General features: G+C 45.4%; 1 pseudogene; it reads right to left on the reverse strand.

Moving 5' to 3' along the window:
- Positions 1-8,984, reverse strand: part of LOC115154212 (NADPH--cytochrome P450 reductase-like) — a 29,301-nt pseudogene extending 20,317 nt beyond the window's left edge.
- Between the last annotated feature and the right edge of the window lie 2,232 nt (positions 8,985-11,216).

Here is an 11,216-nt window from a genome sequence, read left to right on the forward strand (position 1 = left end):
CATCATCCAGACCCTCCATCCTCCTCTAATGCCCCCACCGCAGCACTAACATTCAGCACAGGGAACACATCATCCAGACCCTCCATCCTCCTCTATATGCCTCCCCACACCGCAAGCACTAACAGTCAGCACAGGGAACACATCATCCAGGACCCTCATTCCTCCTCTAATTGCCCCCATCCGCAAGCACTAAGCATTCAGCACAGGGACACATCATCCAGAACCCTCTCATCCAGCCTACTAACTTGCCCCCACCGCAGCACTAGCATTCAGCACAGGGAACACATCACTCAGACCCTCCATTCCTCCGCTAATGCCCTCCACCGCAGCACTAAACATTCAGCACAGGGAACACATCATCCAGACCCTCTTCCTCCTCTAAATGCCCCCACCGCAGCACTAACAGTCAGCACAGGGAACACATCATCCAGAACCCTCATTCCTCCTCTAATGCCCCACCGCAGCACGAAACACATTCAGCACAGGGAACACATCATCAGACCCTCCTTCCTCCTCTAATGCCCCACCGCAGCACTAAACATTCAGCACAGGGAACACATCATCCAGACCCTCTTCCTCCTCTAATTCCCCGCACCGCAGCACTAACATGCAAGCACAAGGGAACACAATCATCCAGACGCCTCTTCCTCCTCTAATGCCCCAACCGCAGCACTACAATTCAGCACAGGGCACACATCATCCAGACCCTCATTCCTCCTCTAATGCACCCCATACCGCAGCACTAACATTCAGCACAGGGAACACATCATCCAGAACCTCCATCCTCCTCTAATGCCCCCACCGCAGCACTAACATTCAGCACAGGGAACACATCATCCACACCCTCTTCCTCCTCTAATGCCCCCACCGCAGCACTAACATTCAGCACAGGGAACACATCATCCAGACCCTCTTCCTCCTCTAACGCCCCCACCGCAGCACTAACATTCAGCACAGGGAACACATCATCCAGACCCTCCATCCTCCTCTAATGCCCCCACCGCAGCACTAACATTCAGCACAGGGAACACATCATCCAGACCCTCCTTCCTCCTCTAACGCCCCCACCGCAGCACTAACATTCAGCACAGGGAACACATCATCCAGACCCTCTTCCTCCTCTAATGCCCCCACCGCAGCACTAACATTCAGCACAGGGAACACATCATCCAGACCCTCCATCCTCCTCTAACGCCCCCACCGCAGCACTAACATTCAGCACAGGGAACACATCATCCAGACCCTCTTCCTCCTCTAATGCCCCCACCGCAGCACTATCATTCAGCACAGGGAACACATCATCCAGACCCTCCATCCTCCTCTAACGCCACCACCGCAGCACTAACATTCAGCACAGGGAACACATCATCCAGACCCTCTTCCTCCTCTAATGCCCCCACCGCAGCACTATCATTCAGCACAGGGAACACATCATCCAGACCCTCCATCCTCCTCTAACGCCCCCCACCGCAGCACTAACATTCAGCACAGGGAACACATCATCCAGACCCTCCTTCCTCCTCTAATGCCCCCACCGCAGCACTAACATTCAGCACAGGGAACACATCATCCAGACCCTCTTCCTCCTCTAATGCCCCCACCGCAGCACTAACATTCAGCACAGGGAACACATCATCCAGACCCTCCATCCACCGATCAGAGTTGGAAGTATCAGTCACATACTGCTGATGAAGTACTGGCAAGGAATCGCAGACCTCAGCTGCAACCTTCCTCAGTAGGTGAGATGATCGGATTCCTGCTCTTTCTCCCAGCTCCTCCAACGATCTGCTCCTGCTCCGCATCAGCTGACCCAGCTTGGTACGCCCCACACCTAACAGGCATGAACGTAGGCTGGCTGAACCCACAGCACGGGACTGGATCAGAGGCTCTTCAAAAAACCACATCCCTGGTGGCGTGCCGGCCTTACGGGACATATCGGACATATCGGCCTGCATAACAGACTCATAGAATGGAGTCAGGCCAGACAAATCACCCCCCTCTAGTTTTAAGAGGAAAAGGGGCTTATCTAAGCCCAAACAGCCCTCTCTCCTCATCGTATAGGCTGTATCCACCCAGCTAGAACCGTCTCTGTACTATAGTCTCTGTGCTGCTTGAAGCCAGAAAACCTTGATCCTAGAAGAAATATCCACCAGGCCTTGCCCACCCTTGTGAAGTGGCAGGTACAGGGCTGCAGCTTTAATCCAATGTTGTTCAGACCAGAAGAAATTGACAAGGGTCCTCTGAAGATCTTGTATCAGGCCTCCCGGTGGCTGTAAAATCATTAGTCTGTGCCACAAGGTAGAGGCCATGGAGCGGACCCTATCTGAAGTCCCCCTGGTAACCGTGGAGCGGACCCTATCTGAAGCCCCCCTGGTAACCGTGGAGCGGACCCTATCTGAAGCCCCCCTGGTAACCATGGAGCGGACCCTATCTGAAGCCCCCCTGGTAACCGTGGAGCGGACCCTATCTGAAGCCCCCCTGGTAACCATGGAGCGGACCCTATCTGAAGTCCCCCTGGTAACCATGGAGCGGACCCTATCTGAAGCCCCCCTGGTAACCGTGGAGCGGACCCTATCTGAAGCCCCCCTGGTAACCGTGGAGCGGACCCTATCTGAAGCCCCCCTGGTAACCATGGAGTGGATCCCGTCTGAAGCTGACCTGCCCACAGCGATTCACTCTTTTCCCAATTAACTCTAGCTAAGGAGGCCCCCTCATACACCTTTAGAGCGTTTAAGAGAAGCTTAACATCCTCACTCCCTGTAATAAAATCTGTCACGTCATCTGCATATACACAGACAGTGCTATCGTAGGTCCCTTCATAACCCCTGGCTCAGAGAAACCAGGAAGCCTCGCTCTTAAAAAACAAAGGATTGGTTCATTGTCAGACAATATAACTGTCCTGAAATTGGGTATCCCTGCCTGATACCCCTCTGGATGGGGATGGGGCAGCTCAAACAGTAAACATACAGTAAACTCATCCAAGACAAAAAAACATCCCCAAACCCAAAGGCTTTTCATTGTTTTGAACAAGTACTGGTGGTCCACACGGTCAAAAGTCTTCTCCTGATCCAAAGAAAGTAAACCCACATTCACATCAGACAGTTTACAAATGTCTAAAACATATGTTATTAGAAACAAGTTATTATCAATAGAGAGGTCAGGTACACAGTAAGACTGGTCCTTGTGGACCAACAGCCCCAGATATTCTTTCAACCTGTTTGAGAATCCCTTCGATATAATTTGATATTCTTCACACAGGTTGCCATTTTGGGGGGGGCAACAATGAAAGCACAGCATATTGACAGGATACAGGAAGAGAACCCTCATTGAAAGATTCACAGCGCACTTCATAAAAATCCCCCCAATAGACCTCCAAAAGTTCTTATACAACTCAGATGGTAAAGCATCGATGCCAGGGGCTCGGCCTGATGAGAGCTGCATAACTGCAGTGGACAGCTCCTGCAGAGTAATGTCAGAGTCCAAAGCAGCTCTCTGCTCAGGGCCCAATTGAGGAAGTCCATGTAACAACCGTTCAGCACACAGAGGATCACAATCCTCCGCCTTATAGAGGGCAGAGTAGAAATCCAGAGCATGTTGGCACATCTCACCGTCATCCGTGGTCATCTTTCCATCAGGGAGACAAAGGCAGACCATCTGTACACGTTGCGATGTTGACTTTCCTAGGTAAAAAAAAACGCTAGGAACATCCATATCCTCAAGGGTAGCAAAGCGAGACCTAATAAAGGCACCCTTCACTCCTTCATGTAGAAACAACCTCAGTTCATGTCTCTTGTCCTGTAAGTTCATGACTAGTCTGGGGTCATTCTGAGTGAGCAACTTCAATTGAATAGATTTAATGTCCTGTTAAAGAGCCCTGTTCAAGAGCCCTGTTCAAGAGCCCTGTTCAAGAGCCCTGTTCAAGAGCCCTGTTCAAGAGCCCTGTTCAAGAGCCCTGTTCAAGAGCCCTGTTCAAGAGCCCTCAACCATCCGATTGACAAGATGCTCTTCGTTAAGAAAAAACACCACCGCTTTATTCATCCGCGACGCATAAGCAACATTTTCAAAGCCTACCTTCTCTTCTACGGTGACCATAAACTCCTCCACAGCGACAGTAGCTTCAGTAACACACCTGAAGCCGTGCCGAAGTGACAGGAACGGCGCCCCCATGTGGGTCGCCATCCCTACCAAAATCAGGGCAATTCCAACAAGAAATACAATATACCTAATTCTACCACTGAAAAAACCCTTAATCATGCATAGAAAAAGGAAAAACACCATGAAAAACACCAGTCGCACTTACAGTTCCCAGCATGCACCAACACTCCCAGCATGCAGAGAGAGAGGGGGGGAGAAAGAGAGAGAGAGAGAGAGAGAGAGAGAGGAGAAAGAAAGAAAGAAAAAGAAAGAAAGAAAGAAAGAAAGAAAGAAAGAAAGAAGAGATAGAGGGGAGAAAGAGAGAGAGAGGAGAAAGAGAGATAAGAGTAGAAAAAAAGAGTGAGAGGAAAAAGAGAGAGAAGAGAGAAAGAGGAGAAAGCAAGAGCGAGAGGAGAGGAGAGAGGAGAAAAAGAGAAGAGAAAGAGAGAGAGAAGAAAGAGAGAAGAGCAAAAAGAGAGAGGAGAGCGAAAAGAGAAAGAGGAGAGGAGAACGATAGGAGAAAGTGAGACTGAAATAGAGAGATGAGAAAGAGAGAGAGAACGAGAGAAGAGAGAGAGAGAGAGAGAGAGAGAGAGAGAGAAGAAAGAGAGCGAAAGTGAGAAAGAGAGAGAGCAAAAGTGAGAAAGAGAGAGAATGAGAGAGAGTAATGAACTACTAGTGTTTTAGCTCTCTCAACACTGTTCCCATTCAGACAGAGAGAGCCAGTGGGCCTCTTTCTTGTGGTTTCAACATTTCCAGCAATTAAAACCTCCTTCAAGTCCATTGTTTGGGGGGGAATGGAGAGCAGAGCTGGTATTTTCCCTGTGGAGGGAATTGATCCAAGCGACGCCAACAAAGGAACATAGGCAACAGTTACTGATCAAGCCCCATGCCAAGTCCTGCCTGCCTATTCCTGCCTGCCTAAGCCAAGTGGAGACAATGAAACAACAAGGCTCTCAGTAACATTGGTGTGAGATGGAGCATTCACCTTTCAAGGAAACAGAATAAAAACAAACACTACAAAAACTTTTTACAGCTCCTCAACCAGTACCTTATTCAACAGATGAACGCATGTATAGACCTAATCCAGAGAGTTACAAGGAAAAATAAATGAGAAAACAATTAAAACCACTACAATTGCTCCTGTATGTTTCTGCATGTGGCCTGGGCGATGTAGCCTAATTTCCAGGGTATGTTAGAATAAGCTACAATCATCCAAGACTGTTAACCACTTCCAATAATGTTTTCCTTTGAAAAAAGAACAACAAATGTAAACTAATGTCAACAAATGTAAACTAATGTGACCACACACATGCCCCCAGTTATGCCTACATGAGGTCAACCCATTCAAATGCTGGAACCCCTGCCCAGCCCAACCACAGTGTGGTCTAAAGCAGCACATGCACAAGCACACTGCCAATCCCTGCTTTCCACTCAGCTCCAAGTTTCAGGGCATGAAAATATAAATGACTTTTGGTCACTAGGGTGTGATAAAATGGGAGTGTTCTAATTTAAACTTCCTGGGTTTTTGAGGGGGAAATCTGAGCAAATACACACTAATGTTGAATCAACCTTGATGATTTAAATGAACAGCTAAGCACACAATCTTTAAAGATCATTGGCACTATCCCACTTCTGACACCAATATAGCGGATATTGACAATGCAACTTCCCCTGCCGGTCTCAAACCCGGGTCCCGCAGCGCGTTGGCAAACATACTAACACTGTTCCAATAGCATAAACTCTGTTGGGAGTTGGAATTTTACAAATTAGATTGTAATGATTGTAATTGTATCTATCCTACCCTGTCTTTCTAAGGTCTTCAAAAGCCAAGTTAACAAACAGATTACCGACCATTTTGAATCCCACCGTACCTTCTCCGCTATGCAATCTGGTTTCAGAGCTGGTCATGGGTGCACCTCAGCCACGCTCAAGGTCCTAAACGACATCATAAGACAATACTGTGCAGCCGTATTCATCGACCTGGCCAAGGCTTTCGACTCTGTCAATCACCACATTCTTATTGGCAGACTCGACAGCCTTGGTTTCTCAAATGACTGCCTCGCCTGATTCACCAACTACTTCTCTGATAGAGTTCAGTTTGTCAAATCGGAGGGCCTGTTGTCCGGACCTCTGGCCGTCTCTATGGGGGTGCCACAGGGTTCAACTCTCAGGCAGACTCTCTTCTCTGTATATATCAATGATGTTGCTCTTGCTGCTGGTGATTCTCTCATCCACCTCTACGCAGACGACACCATTCTGTATACTTCTGGCCCCTCTTTGGACACTGTGTTAACTAACCTCCAGACGAGCTTCAATGCCATACAACTCTCCTTCCGTGGCCTCCAACTGCTCTTAAATGCATGTAAAACTAAATGCATGCTATTCAATCAATCACTGCCCCGCACCTGCTCGCCCGTCCAGCATCACTACTCTGGACGGCTCTAACTTAGAATATGTGGACAACTACAAATACCTAGGTGTCTGGTTAGACTGTAAACTCTCCTTCCAGACTCACATTAAGCATCTCCAATCCAAAATTAAATCTAGAATCGGCTTCCTATATCGCAACAAAGCATCCTTCACTCATGCTGCCAAACATACCCTCGTAAAACTGACCATCCTACCGATTCTCGACTTCGGTGATGTCATCTATAAAATAGCCTCCAACACTCTACTCAACAAACTGGATGCAGTCTATCACAGTGCCATCCGTTTTATCACCAAAGCCCCATACACTACCCACCACTGCGACCTGTACGCTCTCGTTGGCTGGCCCTCGCTTCATACTCGTCGACAAACCCACTGGCTACAGGTTATCTACAAGTCTCTGCTAGGTAAAGCCCCGCCTTATCTCAGCTCACTGGTCACCATAGCAGCACCCACCCGTAGCACGCGCTCCAGCAGGTATATCTCTCTGGTCACCCCCAAAGCCAATTCCTCCTTTGGTCGTCTTTCCTTCCAGTTCTCTGCTGCCAATGACTGGAATGAACTGCAAAAATCTCTGAAGCTGGAGACTCATATCTCCCTCACTAACTTTAAGCACCAGCTGTCAGAGCAGCTCACAGATCACTGCACCTGTACATAGCCCATCTGTAAACAGCCCATCTATCTACCTACCTCATCCCCATACTGCATTTATTTATTTATCTTGCTCCTTTGCACCCCAGTATCTCTACTTGCACATTCATCTTCTGCACATCTACCATTCCAGTGTTTAATTTCTATTTATTGCCTTAACTTACCTCATTTGCACTCACTGTATATAGACTTTTATTTTCTTTTGTTCTACTGTATTATTGACTGTATGTTTTGTTTATTCCATGTGTAACTCTGTGTTGTTGTATGTGTCTAACTGCTATGCTTTATATTGGCCAGGTTGCAGTTGCAAATGAGAACACTTTCTCAACTAGCCTACCTGGTTAAATAAAGGTGAAATAAATAAAATAAAATAAAAATGAGCTTACCTAGGCAAGGGTTTCAAAATATTAAATCATAGAATTTTGGTGGAAGAACACTTACACAGTGGTGAGCCTCTTGAATTCTGGGATTGGCTCCTGTCTTCTTGTGAGAGAGGAACCAGTAGATGAGTTGGCCAATGATGAGAGAAAAGAGGAATATGTCCAAGTTCCTAAACAGAGGTTCCTGCTCAACAGGGGCCACATCAGGGCCCTCCGGGACCACACTCTCTGCCTCCATGGGGCCACTCGTTGTCTGACAGGTAAATACTGGCTGCAGCCAGGGCAGAGAAAGGACCTGAGGAAACAATTACATTAACTTGGTGTAAGACTAGGCTACAAGGTAATAATGTAACAAGGGTTGGATAGGTGCATCTATATTGCCTTATTTACATACTTTAATTGAAATATATAAAGAGAAGGGAAAAAACGACCTTATTAGGGTGTGGCTTAAGCTATGGCATTAGCCTATGCAGTATACTATTCAGGATACCTGTAATACAGTCCTAATGTACTATGCTTTCTGATGACATTTTAGAAAACATTCCAGGTGACAACAAATGGGTAAATCCATTTGAATTCAATCACTTTTTGATAGCCTTTCCTTCAAAATGGCTATCCATGTTTTGAATTAAGACTTACAAACTCACATAGCAGTCTCCCCAAAAAGCTTGTCCATTTCATGTGACATCCATAATGCCTCTTATTTTCTTTATTTCTCCAACATGCCAGAAGTCCGATTTTTAGGGTATACACTCCCCCCAAGTGGTACTGTAGACACACACATCAAAAGTTTCATTCATATTTTGTGTCCATCCGTTGTGATTTTGCATGCAAATGTAACATCCAAAATGCTGGAATATCGGTGTTGACAAGTTGCCTGCTGCTTTAACACACGAATTGACCTGGGCTGTGTAGGGCACATTTAATCAGCAGCAGCATAGACGAATGTTTGACACAGCTGAGATTCAGTCATGTAGAGATGAGTGACGACTGGGATTTTGCCAGCATTTCTCTCCATGGGTATGACAAAATGAAAGGCAGAATGTTGTGCTCTCGGCTCAAGTAGTACTGAGAACCATTTTTGTCTTTCAATATGCCTTTAATTATTCTGTCAGTCACACACACACACACACACACACACAAAACATTGAAAGAAAGCCTGAGGGTAAATTTGTACAGTGGCAAGAAAAAGTATGTGAACCCTTTGTAATTACCTGGATTTCTGCATATATTGGTCATTGAATTTAATCTGATCTTGTGTCACAACAATCACAAAGTCACAACAATAGACAAACATAGTGTGCTTAAACTAATGACACACTAATTATTGTATTTGTCTTTTCTATATTGAATACATAATTTAAACATTCACAGTGTAGGTTGGAAAAAGTATGTGAACCCCTAGGCTAATGACTTCTCCAAAAGCTAATTGGAGTCAGGAGTCAGCTAACCTGGAGTCCAATCAATGAGACGAGATTGGAGACGTTGGTTAGAGCTGCTTTGCCGGATAGAAAACACTCACCAAATTTGTGTTTGCTATTCACAAGAAGCATTGCCTGATGTGAACCATGCCTCAAACAAAAGAGATCTCAGAAGACCTAAGATTAAGAATTGTTGACTTGCGTAAAGCTGGAAAGGGTTACAAAAGTATCTCTAAAAGCCTTGCTGTTCGTCAGTCCACGGTAAGACAAATTGTCTATAAATAGAGAAAGTTCAGCACTGTTGCTACTCTCCCTAGGAGATGCTGTCCTGCAAAGATGCCTGCAAGAGCCCAGCGCAGAATGCTCAATGAGGTTAAGAAGAACCCTACAGTGTCAGCTAAAGACTTACAGAAATCTCTGGAACATGCTAACATCTCTGTTGACGAGTCTACGATACGTAAAATACTAAACAAGAATGGTGTTCATGGGAGGACACCACGGAAGAAGCCACTGCTGTCCAAAAAAAAACATTGCTGCACGTCTGAAGTTTGCAAAAGTGCACCTGGATGTTCCACAGCGCTACTGGCAAAATATTCTGTGGACAGATGAAACTACAGTAGAGTTGTTTTTGAAGGAACATACAACACTATGTGCTGTGAAAAAAGGCCCATCACACCAACATCAAAACCTCATCCCAACTGTAAAGTATGGTGGAGGGAGCATCATGGTTTGGGGCTGGACAGGGCTTGGACAGCTTGTTTTCGTCGACAGAAAAATTAATTCCCAAGTTTATCAAGACATTTTGCAGGAGAATGTTAGGCTATCTGTCCGCCAATTGAAGCTCAACAGAAGTTGGGTGATGCAATAGGACAACAACCCAAAACACAGAAGTAAATCAACAACAGAATGGCTTCAACAGAAGAAAATACGCCTTCTGGAGTGGCCCAGTCAGAGTCCTGACCTCAACCCGATTGAGATGCTGTGGCATGACCTCGAGAGAGCAGTTCACACCAGACATCCCAAGAATAATGCTGAAATGAAGCAGTTGTGTAAAGAGGAATGGTTCAAAATTCCTCCTGACCGTTGTGCAGGTCTGATCCGCAACTACAGAAAACGTTTGGTTGATGTTATTTCTGCCAAAGGAGGGTCAACCAGTTATTAAATCCAAGGGTTCACATACTTTTTCCACCCTGCACTGTGAATGTTTATATGGTGTGTTCAATAAAGACATGAAAACTTACAATTGTTTGTGTGTTATTAGTTTAAGCAGAGTGTGTTTGTCTATTGTTGTGACCTAGATGAAGATCAAATTTGATGACCAATTTATTCAGAAATCCAGGTATTTCCAAAGTGTTCACATACTTTTTACCACTGTAATTGAACCACAACATGTATCCCCATTTGGAAAATGTGAGCATTGTTCTTTTGAATTGCAGTCCATACATGCAGCATGCCATGGATAAAGAAGGTAACTGAAAGCTATAGTGACGTACACCTGGTACTTCCAATAAGTTCTGTCATTTTGATTGATTTCTGTTGCATCACATTTTCCCCATTATAGCATACAGTCTTGTTGTCTGGGGCCAATTCAATGTAAACAAAGGCAAAATGACATAACTATTGCAATTGTTCAATTACACCAATTAAAATGACAATTGAATGTGGTATATATTAAGGTCCATAATAGTTAACTATTAAAAACTCACTGGTGCACACTTCACTATTGTACTTACTGTAGTGTGGTTTCACAAGTCAAACTTGGTAAGATACGTTGTTCCCTACACTTCCACAAATATCTGTGGTTGGTTGGAAACACAGTGCTTGCTCACTTCATCCAGTGTTGCAGATGCCCATTTTTTTGCAATATACATTATTATTTAGCTAAACTACAGACATTTTTTTTTTAACCTTTATTTAACTAGGCAAGTCAGTTAAGAACAAATTCTTATTTTCAATGACGGCCTAGGAACAGTGCCTTGTTCAGGGGCAGAACGACAGATTTGTACCTTGTCAACTCGGGGACTTGATCTTGCAACCTTTCGGTTACTAGTCCAGTGCTCTAACCACTAGGCTACGCTGCCGCCAGATGCTGCTATGATGTTCACTTTATTAAGAAGATACTTGACATGTTTGAGCTGACAAATTCTTCCTAAAGTCTGACTTCGTCTTCCACCGCTTAGGTTACCCAAAAACCCGTACA

This window comes from Salmo trutta, chromosome 19, assembly GCF_901001165.1.
Source record: "Salmo trutta chromosome 19, fSalTru1.1, whole genome shotgun sequence".
Lineage (NCBI taxonomy): Eukaryota > Metazoa > Chordata > Actinopteri > Salmoniformes > Salmonidae > Salmo > Salmo trutta.